We start from the raw sequence: 21,705 nt of genomic DNA on the forward strand, positions 1-21,705 counted from the left end.
GCCCTGCATCTCACTGAGTGACCCTACCTTTGCCCAGCTCAAGCTCCAAGACCATACTCTAAGTCTCAGCCAAGATTGCAGCCCACTCAAGTACAGACTTTGCACAGCCACACACTTAGGTTACAAAATTGAACTCAATTAATGACTCTAATGTAATAAGTTGGATCAAAAGTAATAAATTTCAATCCTATTTAATCAGGACTATAAAATATAGCCCTAAAACTCGCCTCTTAATTTAAGAAGGCCCTAAAAAAACATATTAAGTAGTACTTAAAAACATCCTTCACTTTCTATGGAAAAGATCTCATAATTCGTATTGGGTTGCCCATAGGTAGATTATTCGTACAGAATCTTCAGAAAAACAGATCATAATAGCTCAAAATGCATTCAGGTTACACGAGAGCAACATGAGATCTATTGTGGCCTGAAATTCTAAAGACATGAGATCACAGAAATCATTTTTAGGTTTACAAAATTTCAAAGAGCATGAATTATGGTCCTCAAAATGCTAAATATTGTTGTGCACATGTGTTGTTGGTGTGGCTGCAAGGTGTCTCTTCAGGACAAAGGCACTGATTACCCAGCTGTGAGGTGTTAGCTGAAGACGGTCACAGGTCAGTCTCTCTGCAGACGCTGCTTTCCATGAAAGGCAGCTGCCTAACTGGCGGTTACATCCCATCCCTAGGGCCAGTCCATATTCAAAAACCAATCAATGCACCAGAGCAAAGGCTTGGCCCCCTTGCCTCAGGCGGTTTAATCCTTATGGGCCATTACAGCTCCACAGTTCCTCAAACTATTGACCGAGGCTTCTGTTGCAAGTTCATTCCAGGTCAGCTTCCCTTTCTGCCCAGCCCTCCTTTCTTCACAAACCCTGACAGGTGATGTTACTAAGAATTCTTCCCAATATACTTCCCACTCTCAAATCTCTGAATCTGCTTCCTGGGAACCCAACTAATTATACTATGTATGATTTTTTTTTTTTAGATTTTATTTATTTATTTGACACACAGAGAGAGAGAGGGCACAAGCAGGGAGAGCAGCAGAGGCAGAGGGAGAAGCAGGCTCCCCACTGAGCAGAGAGCCCAATGTGGGGCTCGATCCCAGGATCCTGGGATCATGACCTGAGCCAAAAGCAGACGCTTAACTGACTGAGCTACCCAGATGCCCCTGTATGAAATTTTTAAAAATAACAACTTTAAGTGTCAATACAAATAATCATGGTTATCACAGGATGATGAAATCATAGGCAATATTTTTTCTTCTCTGTGCTTTTCCGTACTTACTATATCTTCTATTCTAAACCCTGAGTATTTATATAGCTTTGTTTTAAAGAGAAATATTCTCTCTATAAAGAAATTTTACAAAGAAGGATAGCAATGACTGCGTAATTACTAAAAATAACAAAAAAAAATAAGCCCATGCATAATATACAATGTATGAGAGGTATATGTTTAAGAGTAAATGTTTGTCTTGGAAAACAGAAGATATAATAAATGCCTTCATATATTTGTGCGGTTATTATACAGCCAAGGAAGTATATTTCTATAATTCTTCAGAAGGCAAAATCAGTACCAACACATGGAATTTGTTCATTTGTACATTAGTTAAATACAATGAAGCTTTTCCAATAATCACTGCCTGTCTGAAAATTCAGGAGGCAAAGGAGGAAGTATAAAGGGGATTCATCTACTTGATGGATTGAAATCCTGCTTAAAATGGATGATCAGCTTAGAAATTTCTATGTATTCAAAGAAATACAATGTTATCTCCTCCTTGCCTAAACACATAGGAATAGTACAAAGAATGAATCTAGTCAATTCACTGAAACAGGTACAATGCAACTATGAAATATGCTCTTTATGTTGTTTAAGGATGCCGTATTCAATCTCATTAACAACTAAACCCACAGGCTGAAATTACAAACCACAAAATACAGCAGGGTATGCTCAACTGAAAAGGCAATGGAGTCCATCAGTCACTAGATACACCACAGAGTATTCTCAACGAATATCTTCTTCATAGATTTTATACTTAAGCATTTTTACTGTAATAACACACATATATTATTACAACCGATAACAGCTATGAATAGTAAAGTCAACAGGTAATGAGCAGATACTAGAGCAGAGAAGGTCAAGTGATGCAAGCTGCCTGCTAGAGTTGCTGATTTCACCACCACCCAGGATCCCATAACAGCAACTTTGAATTTCTAACGTTGGAAGCAGAGAAAAAAGTTGGAACTTCTGTTGAGTTATAAGTCACTTCATATGAAACATAACAGATTTAAAAAATATTGATTTTATTAAGAGCAAAAGTAGCTGGAACTTTTAATTGACAAGAAATCAAATGGCTCCTATTTTCAGATTACCCTGTATAAGTACTTCATCCAAAACACAGCCCTTCTGCAAAAGCCACCCTACTGCGGCTCTGCAAAGAGACACACCAGCTATAATTAAACAACTTAATTTTAACTTTGGTGCACAGTTTATTAAAGCTTCTTATCAAACTTTGAGACAATTGAGCTGAATAAAACTTCCTCCTTGGGATACTGGCAATTTCTCCTTAGTGGGACTAAGGAGAGAAGAGCAAGGAGAAAGAGGAAAAGGAGAGAGAATGCAAGTTCTTGGAAGAGAAAGGTATAAAAAGAAGCCCAAGAGAGGGAAAATAAAAATGCATTCTTTTAAGAATTAAGTAAGAACATAAAAGATTTGAAAATCAAAACTCTTTTCTAGGGGCGCCTGGGTGGCACAGTGGTTAAGCGTCTGCCTTCGGCTCAGGGCGTGATCCCGGCGTTATAGGATCGAGCCCCACATCAGGCTCTTCCGCTATGAGCCTGCTTCTTCCTCTCCCACTCCCCCTGCTTGTGTTCCCTCTCTCGCTGGCTGTCTCTATCTCTGTCGAATAAATAAATAAAATCTTAAAAAAAAAAAACAAAACTTTTCTAGTAATACAATCTGCATCACAAAAGTCTACAAAATATATGAGAGTTGAGAAAAAAATAAACATGAAAACTGATTACAGAACCTCTCATATTTTTTTTAATGTATCGGACGTACTTCTTAAATTGAAATCCAAAACTCTTACTGGAAATGAACAGCCCAAATGAATGCCTGCCTGGTTTTGCAAGAGTAATACTATCTAATTAGTAGACATATTTGTATATGTATGTAATGAATGGAATATGGAAATGAAAATTGTAAAATGTTCATATTAAAAGCACATTTTCTGAATTATAACAGAAGAAGAATTCAGTTGTTTTTTTCTCTGACAATGACGACCAATGCAGGGTTATTTCACCCATTTTGGAAACTAAAACCAAACATTTCACCTGGTAGTTATGTGACGTACTCCAAGTTAGCAATATGGTAAAATGACATTTAAATGAGAGTATCTTTTAATGATCCCGACTAAAAGAGTTTAGAGTTGTACTTGCAGACATTTCCAGACAGAACAAATGCAATTAATGATATGATTTAAATATGACTTCTCTAGGGCAATTTCTCAGTTCCCTATATCATTATCATAGACTCATGAGAGTATAATTACTTTTCTTCACCTTCGTTCAACTGTGTGAACTTTATTTAATGTATAGGTCAGAATTTATTGATCTTTTGGTCATTTCAATATATTTTGCCTTCAAAAAATAAATACAAATGATTAAATCACAGGGGAGTAAATGTTATAATTTCATAACCATTATTAGAACTCACTAGTTGCCCTCATCCAAAAAATCAATATATTATTGCATTAAGTCTTAAACTTCCCTCTTAGATGCCATGTCCTGCCTGTGCACTTGAGACAAGTAATTTTCATCAAATTGTGCTCCAATTGCAGTTATAAAACAGCAACTAGCCAAGATATGGAAACAACCTAAATGTCCATCAATAGATGAATGGCTAAGGATAAGGAAGTATTATGCAGCCATAAAAAAAGTATGATTGTGCCATTTGAGACAATATGGATGGACCTAGAGAGTGTTGTGCTAAGTGAAATAAGTCAGTCAGAGAAAGACAAATAGCATACAATTCCACTCATAAATGGAATCTAAACAAACAAATAAACAAACAAATGAAAAGCAGAATCAGACCTAGAAATACAGAGAACAAACTGATGGTTGCCAGAGGGAAGGAGAGTGGGGGGTTTGGCAAAATGAGTGAAGGGGAAAAGGAGATGCAGCTTCCAATTATGGAAGGAGTTATTCACAGCGATGAAAAGCATAGCGTAAGGAATACCGTCAATGACATTGTAATACCGATGTGACAGGACAGAGGCACAGATGGTAGCCACACTTGTGAACATAGTTTAGTGAATAAAATGGTCAAATCACTAAGTTGTGCACCTGAAACTAATGTACCATTGTGTGTTGACTATACTGAAAAAAAATAAAATAAAATAAAATAAATCTTCCCAGTGAGCTCTTTGAAACATGTAGTGATAAGATTGAATCCCTGAGGGAAGGGTCCATGTTTTGTGGGCAGTTAGAAATGTTATCTGACTTTTATTTGATGCGAATGAAGTGCCATGATGGTATTCACTAAACATAGATTTTTAAGAATCAAATGCGATTTTCCAAGGTTTTTAGTTCACTTCGTTTTAACAAGGAATTTTTGTTATTGATGTTGGCGGTCATAGTTATGCTTCGTATTTTAAATAAACATGACATTTTCTATCACACACACACACACACACACACACACACACACAAACACACTTTATATACCTGAGTTTTTTTTTTTTCCACCAATGGATTGGGCATTCGGAAATATCGCATAAATCCTAGCATTTTTGCCATAAACCAGTTCAAATAGGCTAGATGTCATTATTTGCAATGGTACCCATTTTTGTAAGGCTCTCTTCTATTTTTTGCATTTGTCTTAAAAAGCATACTGTCTAAAAACAGGTGTAACAATAAATCTTGGCCTTGGCTTCACGTTAGAATAACTGGGGGAGTTTCTAAAAATTATAACTCCTAGGTCATTTACTAGAATAATTAATTGCAATCTCTGGGGATGTGACACAGACTACAGTGTTTTGTAGGCTCTCTAGGTGATTTCATTATGTAGCAAAGGTTCAGAAGCACTGTGCACAGAAAGATTAATAGTTGGAATTAATAAACATTGAGTAAGACTTGGTGAAACATTACTGTTACTCTTCCAAAAATTCAGAGTGTGAGATTCTAAGAAATGAAAAAATCATTTTATGTGTATGACTTTTTTTCTTTCAAAAAAACTCAAGCCCCCATGGGGGTGGAGGGGAGCATACCTTCAATATCAAATGTGATAGGTAGGGATATGCATGTTTCCCTCCTGCCTATGAAATAATGTCTTTTTATAGTTTCGATGCAAGAACTATTCCTGAAATGGTCTTACAAGTATTTAATGAATAAAACTAGGGAGACTGCCTTTTTTTTTTTTTTTTTTTTGGTCTGTTTTCCGTTCAAACATTTTTAGTTCAAAACCAGAGGTCAGCAATACTAAGGTACAGCTGAAGAGAAATATCAAGTTAGTTGGCCTGTATTTGAAGATTTTTTTTAATGTTATGATTTTTTTCTCTCCCTTTAACATTCCATATGAGATTTTTAAGTTCCTTATATTTGCTCTTTTTCTCTATAAAATAGGCAAACTAATAATTTTGTTATATCATAATGACTATCAATGCACATATAATTAAACAAAAAAATATGGGTGAGAAAAACTTCCTCTTATGTCTTCTTTTAAAAGTTTTCTAGTTCTATGTTTACATTCAGGTTTGTGACCCATTTTGAGCTAATTTTTGTATGAAGTATGATGAGAAGCCTGAGTTCGTATTTTCGTATATGGATGTCCAATTGTTCCAGCACCATTTTAAATTGATTTGCATTATTTTCAAAAATCATTGTAATCTAATTTTAATAAAGATAATTTTTAAAGGCAGGAGAGTAAAAAACAAATTATTCATAACATCATCACCCAAAGAATAACGACTAATATTTTTCCTACCTGTTTTTTAAATTCTTTTACAAGTTAAACAATATGTATTTTTACACAAAATGCAAATCATATATATTTAGAGATAGTGTATTATAGAAAATTTAGAAATTGTAGGAAAACACACAAAGAAAAAAATTAAAATTACATTCTTGAATGTAAATAGCAAAAAAATATTATTATTTTAATGTGAATAAGTTATAGAATATTTGATCAAATTAAATAGTGATTTCATAAGAGAGACATTTTTCGGGTATTACAGATTATTCACATTTTGTTTTTACTATTATATGTGGAAACTATATAAGGTTAGTTATTAATAACATTTAGGAAAACACTACTACAATAATATAAAGCCACAAAGAATTTGTATTTATTAGAAATCCAACATCAAAGAAGCAAAACACTTCCATTTTTTAATTAACTGCCAGATGAGCTTTCTAGAGAAATGTTTTTAAAATAAATAAGTAAACGCCTTATCTACATTTAATTTTATTTAATTGTGTAACCTAATTGTGAAAAATGCTCTTGGATGTCATCCAAGCAGACTTTTCCAAATATCTTCTTTTCTGTTAGAGCACATTTCACAATAAAGGTGAAATACTTATTAAACATTAGTTAGAAAAGTGACAAAACTAACAGACCCTGCAACCAAGGCAAAAATTTGTGACCCAATATTGGTGACTGAAACCTAAGGGAAATCTGCTTGGGAAATTATAAAAAGGTTTTCCTACCTGAGAAAAGAAGGAAGAAGGAAAGAAGAGTTTGTTCTCTGGTGTACAGGCACCATGATTGTCCTTGGTGGACCATGTGAGAGAAATAATCTCCTAACTGTTTAAAATCACTGTTCTCTTGGATGTCTTTTTTTAAAAGATATATTTATTTTGAGAGAGAGAGACAGAGAGCATGCAGAAGGAGGGAAGAAGGGAAAGGGAGAGAGAGAATCTCAAGCCGACTCTGCATGGGAGCCCTACGTGGGGCTCGATCCGCGGACCTGCGCTGACGAGAGTTGGTCACTTAATTGACTGTGCCACCCAGGTACCCCTGGGTGTCTTATTATTTTTTTTAATTGCAGTTTAGCCTAGATACTAATGAAAACAGTTCCTAAACAGACAAAAAAGAAAGAAAAAAATGGCACTTTTTTTTCTGCTTCAGTTAGTTCAAATACTTAAAGTTTTTATTTTTCAATGTATTTAAGCTTCCTGCTTGTCGGAAGTTTACATTATGTACCTATAATTCTAGAAAGTATTTTAAAATAAGTATGTTTATATATGTTCCATATACAAGTTGAATACTTACTCGGAAAAAAAGGTACTTGTTTCTGCAACAAAATTTCATAAATTATTTCTACCAGCTAACAGTTGATTTAAAATATATAAACATAACATAAAAAGATAAAACTGATTGTGTTCAGAAAGTTCATCAAGGGGAATGAAACATGTCACTTTCTTCAACAAAAGTAGATGTTTGCTTTGGTAACTAATAAGACCTGAGGAAAAATAAATATTTCAAGGAAGGAGTGCCTGTGTGTCTCAGTCAATTAAGCATTCAACTCTTGATTTCTGCTCAGGTCATCATCTCAGGGTCATTAGATTGAGTACCAAGTTGGGTTCTGTGCTGGGTGTGGAGCCTGCTTAAGATTCTCTCCCTCCCTCTCCCTCTGCCTTCCCCCTGCCATGTGTTTTCTCTCTCTCTCTTTAAAAAAAAAAAAAAAAAGTAAATAAACAAATATATTTCAAGGGAAATGTGAGATCTTATTTGATTAGAAGGAATATTGCATCAATTCGACATAACTCAATTTTAAAACTCAAACATTTATATTAACAACTTTCTTTTCTTTTTTAAGTTACAATATCTGTGCTTGACTTCTTGGCAGGTTTTTACTCTAATCAGCAAGTTGTATGGCTGAAAATTATCAAAATAAAATAACCAAGGGGTCTGCTATCAATTCAAAACTACTCCACGGATTTTGTCTTCAGATATTTTTTATTTTCTGAAATAAAATTATGTGACAATACATAGCCAATAATCTTGATTTATTTGATTTATTATTTAGATATATACTATTATTTGCTTATGATCTCTGAGAGCAAACTGGTACTACTACTTTGACAAAAGAAATCAAGACCTGATCATAGAAGTAAATGAATTTTTAAGTACTAGCACTTTTGGAGTGATAGTGTTATGAATGTATTTTAGAAGGATATTAATGCAATAAAGTATACATTAATACACTATTAGTTTGCTTTCTAATAAAGAAAGCTATAAACTAATGTAAGAAAATAACAATAATAATTATCTTGCAATTATTACACTATATGGCAGGTATTTGGTTACATGTTGTTTTTTTTATATGAGCCTTTAAATACTTTAATCAGTGAGGAGCATAATGTAAAATCAATGATGAGCAAAATTACTCAGTTATCACCCACAAACCTACTATAGGCCAATTAAAAATATTTATTTTAATATGTCATTTTAAATATTGTGAAGCGTTTTAGACATTTTTGAACATGGCTAATATAAATGTAAATCTATTTCGGTAAATTAATATACATTAATCCGTTTAGGGTCACTCATATTTTGAACTACATAATAAAAATTAAGTTCCAGATTGCCTCTCCTGACCAGTAAAATTTGAGTCATGAGCCTTCATTTAATTTATGATGAAGGAATGCAAGCACATCTTAACAGGAAGCCTAGGGGGCCTGATTTATAAATGACCTTCTGAACTTTCCTGGAGTTCTTAATGCTCTTACTCACTGGTCCCTCTAACTTAAATGCTACCCCACACTTCACTCCCTAAGCACCAGATAAACACATTCTTATTCCCTAATACACCACAGGAACCTCCACAATGAGACATATATAGACCAAAAAGAAGGAAGGCAGAGCCCTTAAACATTTGTCTTTGAATCACCATTGCTTAACACAGTAGGAAAAAAAAATGGTGAAGGGCAATTTCATAGATATTTACTGAACGATAACTGAATTAAAATGTTTATAGCAACAAAGGTAACATTTCTTTTCAATTATTTGTAGTTTGCAGTTATATTTATAGTTGTTCTTTTCTATGAGCAGGAATAATAGGAAGTGTAGGTGTTTTATTTTGGAACTATTATTTCGTTCCAATGGTTAGAGACTCAAGTCATTTACTTTTCAGGAAATTCAACCTAATTCAGGAAGTCAGTAGAAAACAGTGACTAAGATCTTGGGCTTCAGAGTCAAACAGGTGACCTCTGAGACTTACCAGGTAAGTTACTTTGGGCAAATATCTTAAATTCTGAACTTTATTTCCCAAATTCACCTGCAATTTATGCATTTTTTTTCTTTTTTCTTCTTATACCTTTTGAACTAAGCACATTTTTGGAAACAGAAAAATATATTTACTACTATGTGCTTGTAAGTCAAATGACACTCAATTTAGATCTTCTTGAAAATATGATAAAATATTTATATAAATTAAGCATAACTTTGCCTATTAAAATGAATAGTACTTATTTTATTGCTATTTTGCCAGGAAACTTTCTTTTCCTATAGCAGTTACAAGTAGTAAGAATCTAAAACAGTATCCTAGTAGGAAGATGTATTAAAAGCTTGAAACACTAAATACAACAGCCTATACATTATAATTTTCAAGAATTATATACAGTAGTTAATATTCATTTGTATTCTGCATATGAATCACTAGCAGCTAAATTTCTCCTTTGACATTTTAACATATCAAAAACAGCAGAAGAAAAGAAGTGTTAGATTCAGATTATTCTCTCTCCTTTGCTGTAAAACAACTGTTACAGCCACAACTGAAACCTGAAGTTCATCAGCAATTTAGTTTCAATAAGGAGAAAGTCAAATTAGCTTTGATTGACACTGTGCTCAGCAGACGAAAGTCCATGTATTGGGTGACACTCTGTAGGATGCTCGTTGTCACTGGAAAAGTAGTGGTTTCTTTCTAAACTCCCAACACGTTCATTCTCCAAGGAGTAGGTATTTGAAATATTATTTTTAAATTGAAACAGTGATTGATTTATGATACTTAATCTGGGTTTTGATGGATCAGTAGTGTTTGTCATTTGGACCAGAACAGAACTCAAAAGGCATATGAATTTTAAAGAAAAAAATGTTATTTCAAGGAAACTTAATGCAAACGTTTAAAAGTTTGCAATCTGATATAGTGTGCCAATTAAATTGTGTTTTCTGTGCCTGGAGAATAGAAGGAAAACTTTCAAATCAATGTAAGTCCATATGTTCAAAATATTCCCTTTTCCCCCTCTTTTCTAGGGATTTCTTATTGCTCAGTTTGGGATACAAAATTATACCAGTTTTCATTCTAAGTAGGCAGACTAAGATGTGAATGCATCCACAAGCCATTACATGAAAGACTAAGAATTTAGTGCAGCATTACCTGAGATAAAGCATGAGCTTAGAACCCTAGGAAACTAGAGGTATCAACACAATAAAAATTTTAAAATAAAAAAGTTAAAAAAATTGCATTTTTAATTTTTCTGAAAGAATTAAATCAAAGCAGATATCATGGATGCGGGGAGGCAGAACTTCACTGAAATTCCTTATACTAATTCCACACTCTCATTTTTATTTTTAATTGCATATGGGGAAATAAAGGAGGCCATTCAGGGAGTAAGATCTGCAAAGGTCTTACTCTGACCCTGTGGACACACATCAAAAAATCAGTCAAGCAGCCATGGCTAAGTGGTAATTGTAGGAACCCTCCATTGTCTATTAAGGACAATCTGTTTAGCAGGTTTTAGAAATACCTTTAAGTCTAGTCCTAATACTTTTGTCTCATCTCCCATGATTCTCTATCATTCACTCTTCATTTATGCCGTACTTAATTTCCCGTGGTTATGACGCATGCTGTGCCCTTTCATACCTCCATAGCTTTGTGCATGCAGATCCCCGTTCCATATGCTTTCTTCCACTTGTCCAAATGGCAAACTCTATTAATCCATCAAAACCCAGATTAAGTGTCATGGACTCTGTGAGGGCTTTATTGCATCACCTACCTCTACAGATGTAATTTGCATGTGCTTATCTTACTTCCCTTGTCATAATACATTCTAATCAGTCTTCAACATGTCAATCTCCTCAACTATTCCGAAGATTCTTCAAGGAAGAGATGACATGACTCAGGTGGAGGGCTAAAAATGGCATGCATAGTTATTTAAAAACAAAGCAGTCTTTTCCTCATTGTTTTGACTTATTTTTAGTCTCAATAATTATTATAAATTTTACAAATATTAAAAAGTAAATGTGTATATTTAGGAAAGAGAGACAAATTTATAAATGGAAGAAGAGTATTTGTCTTCGAAATGATGCCATGCTTTAGCAATTTATTATTTTCCAAAGGGTTTGCATGTGCATTTGATCATTTGATATTTATAATAATCTTCTGATTTTCTGAAAGAGAAAATATTGTTCTCATTTTCTAGCTAGCTGAGTCTTAAAAATGTTAGTGATTATCTCTATGGCATATAGGTAAATGCAAAATGCTTTTAATTTTTACACATTTTTTGCTCTTAATATCTGATAAAACTTGTGTTATTGAAGAGACACCTGTGATTTGTTGGAAAATTCAAAATCCTACATATTTTAGACAAAATGCTTAATCTAAATGTAGGTTCGGTTGTTGAACAGTGAATAATTTTTCTTAAGGGCTCAACTTAAATTATAAACTTAAATAACAAGGTATTGTTGATAATAGAAATAATTATAATTAACATGTATCATGTATTTAACATATGTCAGTGTGAACTAAGAACTTCTGTGTATCAATATATAACCTTCCAATACAACAGCATGCAGTAGGTTAATATCATCCCCCTTTTACAGAGCCAGAAAACATGGACAGAAGATAATTTGCCTAGGGTCACCTAGTAGTAAGTGGCAGATGCAGAGTTCAAACTAACCTAGCAGTAAGTGGTAAAGTCAGGGTTCAATCTCGGGAAGTCTGGCTGCAAAATGACAGTAATCCTATAATACATGCATTACAGCAGCTAGACTTAACCTCACAATATTCAACAGCAAGATTATGTTGTATTGAACTAAATAAATGACATCTCCACTATGTTTATGGACTATAATAAGGTCCTTGCTGTTACGGTGTATTGAAGCATTTTCTAGTTTGACTTTGGTTGAATGTATTCAGACCAACAATCAATCAGATCAATAACATCAGGCTTTGATTGTCCTAAAATGTTAATACAGAACTTAAGAAGAACTTTCAGAAACAGGTGCCTATATTCATAGGACTCCCTGAATAAGAGAATCTAGGAATCTCTGAATAGACTCATTCATGTTTGATCAGTATTTCAGAAAATAGCACAAAATAAACTCTACTTTTTCTTATAAATATTTCTCATTTTTATAAACTTGGCTACACACACACACACACACACACACACACACACACATACACGCATACTATTATTTGTAATCCAAGAAGTCCCCCTTTCATGCATAATCCCTCTAGTAAGGGAGACACTACACTTTCTGATGTTGACTATCTCTTCACTTAAAATAGATAATGATCTAAGAAAATGAGAACAACTCTTTTCCCTAGATAAGATAGCTAATTTCAAATTATCTTTCTTCAAATAAAATGCAAATATTTGTCCATGTAATCTAAAGAGGCAATTGCTAATATTGTCTTAGATTATGTCAAAGACCAAGTATATACACTGTATTTTTTTTACTTACTTGAATGATCCCTTAATGGACAATTAATGAATGGAGGTTTAACTATAAATCTTAACAGGCAACTTAGTACAGTTAATCAAACCAGCTTTGTATACAGTTAAAATGGATTAAATAGGGGCACCTCTGTGGCTCAGTTGTTCAGGGTATGTCTTCGGCTCAGGGCCTGATCCCAGGGTGCTGGGATCCAGCCCCGCATTGGGCTTTCTGCTCTGCTGGGAGCCTGCTTCTTCCTCTCCCACTCCCCCTGCTTGTGTTCCCTTTCTCACTGGCTGTCTCTCTCTCTCTGTCAAATAAATAAAATCTTAAAAAAAAAAAAAAAGATGGATTGAATAGTGTCTCTTTGTTTAAGTCATATTAGGATTGTTCCTATGTTTCCATTTATTTAATAACAGTATTTTAAAACAAAAATGAAACAAAAAACAATTGCTATATTAAACCTACACACCTATTTAAAAATTCATTGTTTCAGGACTGTCTTTCTAAAATGTTCAAAGTTAGAATATAATAAATAGAGTACTTTTTGGTGGTTTTCTATTTGATTTTTTTAAAGATTTATTCTTTTACTGTTCAACTACAGATAAAGATCTGGATCCAAGAAAAATTTTAATGATTTTAACTTAAATTATATTTTCTTCTATTCCTTTGCTTCAGTAAAAGTGAAAGTTACATGGGTATGAGTAAACCATTGGATGTTGATCAGAGAATCAACAACCAAGGGTCGCATTTCTTCAGGCAGAGTAGAGTACAGAACAGAAAACTTATTCCATCCAAAATCCACGTACAATCATTTCAAATTGCTATGACACATTTTTTTCCACATTTACATATGCCACTAGAAATCTTCTAATCTGAGGTCCTAGAAATCTTGTCGCAAGGTCAAGGCATCTTTAAAAAATTGCAGTAGCTTTTTTTTTTTTCAAGACATATGACAAAATACAAAACAAATATAAGTATCACAAATTTACAAACTCTCTTAGAATGAATTTAAGAACTACCTTAAAATGTTTGATTTGGCCATTACCACTGCCTGTAAATGAAAATGCTGAAGTATAACCTACGCGTAACCTCCAGGTGTTCATTTACAGTAATGTTAGTGCTCTCAGCAGCATGTGCTGGAATCATTTACATTTTGCATAGATGGCATGGTATCAGTCTATGCTCAGTGACAACTCTTGTGGCTTTCGGTTCCATGCTAGGGAAATAGCTCTGCCCTTCTGTAGCTTTTTTAAATAAACTCAGCCACTAATATGCAAGAATTATTTATTTTTAATTTTTTACCCCTGGCATAAAATGTGCTTTTTACATGTGTAATTTTGTCTTATGTGTGTGCAAAGACAGATGTCATTCTGTGTGACATGGACTCATAACAAGGTGCAGAAAAGGGAAAGCAGGACCACCTGTAAGATTCCAAAATAACTCTAATTACAAATTAACAGCCAATTCATTTATAGCTATTGTAACCATTAATTATACGGTTGCATCTATTAACAATATATCAATAGTAATAACTACCTTTAACCTGACATATCATGACTTTATTTAATCAAGTTTAAGGGCATATGGGAAAAGGAGAAGTTCAGTATTTTCATATAAGAAAAAAAAAATTCATACCTAACTAAAATGTTCACTTTTCTATTATTTTGCCATCATGTCTGATACATATAAAATGGTACCAAATCTACCTTCTTTTACTTCTTTTTACCTGAAGAGTAGTTGGATTGCAAATTTTTCATCTTTTTTTTTCTTTTCTGATTAGAATTTGATTATTTTTATGTAATAAAATTTTGTGGGGCGCCTGGGTGGCAGAGCGGTTAAGCATCTGCCTTCAATTCAGGGCATGATCCCGGCGTTGTGGGATCGAGCCCCACATCAGGCTCTTCTGCTATGAGCCTGCTTCTTCCTCTCCCACTCCCCCTGCTTGTGTTCCCTCTCTCACTGGCTGTCTCTATCTCTGTCAAATAAATAAATAAAATCTTTAAAAATAAATAAATAAATAAATAAATAAATAATAAAATAAAATTTTGTTAAATGGTATTTGAAATTACTATGATATTGCCATATTATAGATGTACAATAATGTATTCAAACATTGGAATCCTTCTTAAATCTTTTCTGCTGTCTATATGAAGATATTTTTAGGTATTTACTCCATTTTATGCATGTCATTTAACTGCACTAATGATAACCTTAAAAAAAACCCATATGTTCTAAAAACATGTTCTAAGTGATAAAAGTAACTCTTCAAAAAATGTAGGAAGCTTAAATATTTAGCAAGAATTTTTTTTTAAGTCTATGTCCTAGTTTTTTCCACTAGTATCAGCTGCTGTTTAATGCTAAATAAGAAATTGGAGCTCTAGTTTGAAACATAAATACTGTTGCCAGAACTATTCATTTAAATACAATGAAGAAAATAGAAATTTCCTTTTCCCCATGATTAATTTCAGTGTTAATTTGTTGGAGGAGGTCACTGAAAGGACATGACCACTGGTTGAACCAAGAGCGGGCCCAGGACATCAAAGGTTTTTTACGTCCTCCCCTGTCCTTAGAATGTACATTGTATCGACTATTCTCAAACTAGGAGCCCATTCAAGGATGTGGCCTTGAGAGAGTAATGTGCTGTTGAGACCCTCTGGACCATGTATACCACTGAACCCAGTTAAGGCATCTATATAAACGTTTTCCCCTCCCTTTTCTCTTAAACCGTATTAAAGAGTAATTGGAGAAAATTGACAAATATAATTGTATGTATTTAAAGTACACAACACTATGATTTGATATACATATACATTGTGGGATGATTACCAAGATCAGGATAATTAACACATCCATCCACATAGGGGTTTTTTTGTTTTTTTGTTTTGTTTTGTTTTGTTTTTGTTTTTGGTTTTTTTTTGCTGTTGTTCTTGTGAGAATGCTTAAGATCTAGTTTCAGCAGCTTTTAAGTAAACAATAGCATGTTATTAACGATAGGCATCAATCTGTACCTTAGATCCTCAGAACTCATTCTTCTTACAGCTGAAAGTTTGTATCCTTTGACCTACACCTGCCCATTTCCCAGTTCCCAGCTGCTGGCCACCACTATTCTACTTTCCATTTCTGTGAAATCTGCTTTTCAGATTCTGGCAGACAGACACAGAGATCTGCTTGTCTTGGGGCATCCACGAAAAGCCTCATAAGTCCCTCCCCTATTAAACCTGCCGCCTACCAACTGGGAGCGGGCTGCCTTTTCCTGAAGTGTCTCCTTGCCCTGCCAGTGCAGGGCCAGTTTTGAATTTCAGCAGGAAGAACTCTCAAGGTTGTGAACCAACAATTATAAATCACAACACTGTGGTTTCAATATAACTAAATTCAACCACCTTGTATTATAAACCTCAGATCCTGAAATCCTAAGAAATAAAGCATTTAATCCTTGCATCTTTAAAAATTTTACAAAAGAGCACTAAATGAAGCTGTCATAATGTTAATAAACAATATGCAGTCACAATAAAAATTATAAACTTCAAGATGACATTCCTTTACATCCATTAGTTCATCTATTGCACCGCCACAAGACTGCATGACTCAAATACTTTGAATTTTTATTACAATAACGCTCAAAACACTTTAATCCTATACTACTACACTATAACATGCAATGGTAATATTCCAGCAATGAGAGCATGACTTGATTTCAGATTATGTCCAAAGGCCTCATTATTGTTTTCAATTTTAAGGGTATACATACTGCTTCCATGATCCTTGGTTCAGGGTATCTTATAAGATGTAAATTTAGAAACTATTTTAAGAAAATAGCAAAGCATAACAGTAAAACCACTCAATACATACTGATTGTAATTCTGGGTTTTTGTTGTCATTACTGTTTTTACATAGTTTTAAATATAAAATATCCACAAACCATAGTTATTATCTTTATCTTTCTTAAGCAACTTTAATCTATGTTACAGATTATAAATCTTTCATTGGTATTTTAGACTCTCCCAAATTGAATGCATATCACTAACGTTATAAAATTACAAGTAAAAAAGAAGAAAATTTCATGTGAGAAATTGTAATTTAAATTTCAGTTGAGGTACTAAAAAATTTTATGATCTTAATACACAAAATAAAACATCAGGCTACATAGTATATCTCAGAGCATTTGTATCTTTTTAATAGGTGTTTTCCAAATGATTGTTTTTAACACTGTATTTTTATTATAAAATCAGGTTAAGAAGTTTCCCTTCAACAGATGCTCTTCCAGAGAAAAAAATCTCTATATATTTCCCTCTTATATAATATTACACACAGTGAGTGAATCAATCATGTGAGTCTTAAGGGCAGTTTATCAATATTTCCTTAGGATTCTCATTTTTAGAAAGTTTGAGTTTAGACAAAAAGGCAGGGAAACTCCTTTTCCTAGCTTTGAAAGCTTCCGTGAGGTGGCTAATTTCTGTGACAACTTGCGGCAAAAATCCAGCAGCCTACTGTTGACATTTTCATAGTAATTATAGATCAGGAGTTGGCTGGTTGGAAGAGCAAAAATGTGTCACATATGACATGGCAAACACTTGTTAATATTCTTTTTCTTTTTTATTAAGCTATAGTTCAAAATTGGAGGTAAAAATCAACATTGTGTAAAATAAATGAGAGCTTAAATATAGAAATCAGATATTTAAGAAAGACTGTCTAGAAATTGGGAATGAACACAATGAACACAGGATCTATAAGTGACATACTCAAAAAAAACTGTAGGAAAAAAGATTACACGTTGTGATATCAACTAATAGTAATAACCTGGGTTTTGGTATCTATATTAACTCCTATAGTTGATCTGAAGAGAACCAGTGACATCCTCATTCACTCACCCATATATTAATTTGTTTCATAAGTACACCTATACTTCTGGAGTGCAAGGCATAGACCTCTTAGGACACACGACTCTTTCCACTGCTAACACTGCCTCTCAAAAAGTATTCCAAGAGTTTAGGGAAGAGAAAGATTACATTTGACTATGGAAATCACAGAAGAGATTTGGATAAAAGAGAATATAAAATGGGCCATGAAAAATGAGAAATATTAGGAAAGAGATAAATAATCAGGCAAAGGACTTCCCTTCCAGATTCACAACTCACAAGAAAGCCACACAAAAAGCAGGTGCAGCAGGAAGACAGATGATAACTCAATTCGACCAGTGTGAAAAGTGAATGAAAGAGAAGATAAGGATGAGAAAGTAAATATGGTTCAGAGGCAGGACACGAAGGGCTTTTGGATTTGAGAATAGGACTTTTTTTTTTTTTTTAATTTTATCTGGTACTGACATTTAAATAGAAACTCCTGGCAAGACCTGCCTGTCACCAGGAAGATCCCGGCTACCTCCCAAAGACCTCACACTGTGATATTACCTTGATGAATTTAACACCATCCAGGATCTGGCCTTCAGCCCTGACACCTCAGAAACCTGGTTCTGTCAGCAGAAAACATGTGTCAGCATGACTGGTACATTCTCTCCCTGAGGCCGAGCTACATTAAAATCAGAAGTTTGCTAGGTGAGCATGGAATCAAAGACAGAGTCTTTTTGTCATCCAAATGTTACAGAACATTAGACCAACCTTTAAAGTGACTGTTGTCTCTCTCTCCTGAGCACGGACAAAGCTTGCCTAGGTGAATTATTTTTCTCTATCTGATTTTAGACTCCTGATGAACACGCTTTCTCCAAGCGTGTGTTATGATATTCAAACGGCTTACAATAACTCTAACGGACTTAGGACTCACATCCCCTCCAAGATGACTATACAAATGTATGGAGTGATCCATTATGTAGAAATTCCAGTTTATCTCACAGAGGGTAACTCTATTCACAGATTTTTGCAGGGCAATTTATAATTGCAGTTAAATGCAGTCCTACTCTGTAATAAATGAAAGGATGAATGGAAGTTTTTGAACATAGGAGTAAAAAAACCAGAGCTATAATGTGGGGAAATCAACTTATCAATGAACCTTTATCTTTTTTTATAATAATAATATTTTTTATTATGTTATGTTAGTCACCATACAGTATATCCCTAGTTTTTGATGTAAAGTTCCATAATTCATTATTTGCGTATAACACCCAGTGCACCTTTAAATGCTACAGGCAAGGAAAAGCCTAAAAACATGAACCTTTAAATGCTACAGGCAAGGAAAAGCCTGAAAACATGAAAGTCCTATACAAGACTAGCTTAAGTGAGAGATAAGGATTTGAGCCAAGGAAGAGTGAATTTGAGTGAATTTGTGGATTTGAAAAGTATTGCACAGAAGATCTTGACAGGACTTACACATGATTTGATTGGAAAGAGTTGGGTGGAAAACATCAAGATACCTTCAATAAAACGTTTCCTGTAATCGCAAGAGCATTAAAAAAAAATCTTTGCACAGCTTTAAGATTGTCATAAGTTCTGTAGAAATGACTCTATTACACAACTCATCCGTATCTATGTTATAAATAATCACAGCAGAGAATCATGAAGGACTTGAATGTTGTATACAAATTTACATGTATCTGAACATTTTCTGGGAAAATGGTCATGGCTGTCCTCAAATTCTAAGTTTCTTTACTCCTGAATGATTAATGATTTTTGGCCCAGAGGACTAGCTTCAGAAAAATGTTGTTTTAATAACAGTAGAAACACTTTATTAATTATGTTGCAGAAGAAAAGCCCAATATCAAACAACAAAATTACAGGGAGTCCTAAAATAAATACAAAAAACAGCAGAGCATAGAAATAAATTTCTATGCCAAACTAAATACACATACATGAATTGTTTTAGTCTAATTATTGCCTCATTTCAAATATCCCATTATTCCAAAGGTTTTGTTTAAAAAAAATTATATTTGTTAAACAATGTGAAATGGAATTTATGGTGATATTTTATTTGCCTTTTATTGATGAATTTGAATTCCAAAAAGAAAACAAAAGTTTGTTTAAAAGAATCTGAATCTCCTTAACTAGCTGGTCAATTTTATATACAAGATTATTTCAGTTAAAAAATTATAATATTTTGGGGCATCTAGGTGTCTCAGTTGGTTAAGCCTCTGCCTTCAGCTCCAGTCATGATCCCAGGGTCCTGGGATGGAGGCCTACATTGGGCTCCCTGCTCTCTCTCGCTATCTCTGTCTCTATCTCTGTCTTTCTTTCTCAAATAAATAAAATCTTTATATAATATATTAAAATACAAAAACTTGGAAAATACGCTACTTCAAATTTGTATAACACACATAATTCTATCATCATATGTTCTTTACACCCCTTACTTTGGTTTCTATGTAATTTAGCCAATATCTATTTGAGAAAGAAACTTAGTAATGAACATATAGTTTATGACCATCTTAAAAATCAATCTTAGATGTTTTCACGTATTGGATAGTTTTAGGTGATACCAATATTGCTATGTCACTGTAAAAATTAAATTGTGGAATTCTTATCATGCCATCTAGGAGAAAGTTATTTAAATTTATAGTTTCATTCAAGTTAAAAAAAAATTAAACTCACAAAATACAATAAAGACGGGTTTTTGTTCAACCACAAATACAAATCAGAAACATCACAATCTAGTTCAACAACAAAAAAGTAAAAATTAAATTACTTATTCAGTAGGAGAATTAAAAACAAACATGATTTAATTATACCTAAAACTATCCAATCCTAACACTACCTACTACTTACAAAGACTGCCCACGAAGAGTTATTTTTGGAGTCCAAGATGACAGGCTATAACGTTAGGAAACTTGAAAGACGTTCAAGGACACACAGGAAGGCCAATTAGAAGTCAGCAAATTACTTTTAACTCAAAAATGTTAGTGTTTGAACAGCAAAATAATGGTCCCAGATCCCCATGGACATTAATTCTGCCTTCGATGATGTTTAATGTTTTACTCTAATTCTTATCTCGGTCCCACCAGGGGTACCAAGAGTAGCATCAGAGGTACTTTCGTCACCTTTGGCACTGACGGCAAGCTTCCTTTAGTGTTCTCCCAAATCCACATGTCAGAGTAAACAGCACACGTAAATAAAGGGACACTCACTCTAAGAATAAACGCAAGACTCCGGGCAGCAAAAGCCAGGTGGCTTTCTGCTCTTCAGAGCATACAAAGCAGTTCTGAAATTAGATTTCCAGATCTCATTCACTGACCTATAAACTGCTGTGGTTTTCAATGATATTCAAAATTTGATACATGGCATACATTGAAAATTAAATTCGTTTTCAAATACTTCTTATTTCCCCCTAAAATGGGCAGGGTATTTTCCCTTATCGTTACTACTAATTTGCTACTTGAATTAAACATGTCATTTTCCATTGGCAATCTTCCCATGTTTAAAAAAAAATTTACGTGGGAAAATGTGTGAAATAAACAAAACAAAACAAAATGAAACAAAACACCTTTCAATTCTGAAACAAATAACTTTTAAATGACAAGAACATTAGCTAGCAAAGTTGGCATGTTTAATCAACAAGGAAGTCTGGGAATAATATACTAAAATGTGTTGATCTATGTAAAAACATTACTTTGCCTAAAGTAACTTTCAAATTTCACAGCTTCCAAACACTTCCTCAGTTATCAGTGTGAAGTGTGCCTTAAATCACATAGTTTCAGTAAGTACAATAGTTCTTTAAAACCATAATGTATATAACAACTCAACTCCAAGAAATTGTATTTCATGTCAAAGAAAATTTTCTTAGGTAATACTAGCCTAATGTTTGTTGATACAATGTTCTAGAAAAGTTTTGCCTCAGGGAATGTTCATTTTAGATGAATCTGACTGCCTCAGGGACATTTGTGGAGAATATCAGATGCTGCCAAGGGCACCTTAGACAGTCTTACTGAAAGACCAGGAGGTTGCCTATAATTTCATACTATACTGTATGCCATGAAAGGCCTATAAATATTCTCCTGATATTCTAAAACTGGTTCTTCAGCAGATGCTAATACCATGTGCCAAAATAATTAGCAAGCTCATATTTCAGAGTATCCTGCCTAGAGTATCCTATGTAAATATTTTGAAAG

This window comes from Ursus maritimus, unplaced genomic scaffold (assembly GCF_017311325.1).
Source record: "Ursus maritimus isolate PB19 unplaced genomic scaffold, ASM1731132v1 scaffold_11, whole genome shotgun sequence".
In the NCBI taxonomy this organism is placed as follows: domain Eukaryota; kingdom Metazoa; phylum Chordata; class Mammalia; order Carnivora; family Ursidae; genus Ursus; species Ursus maritimus.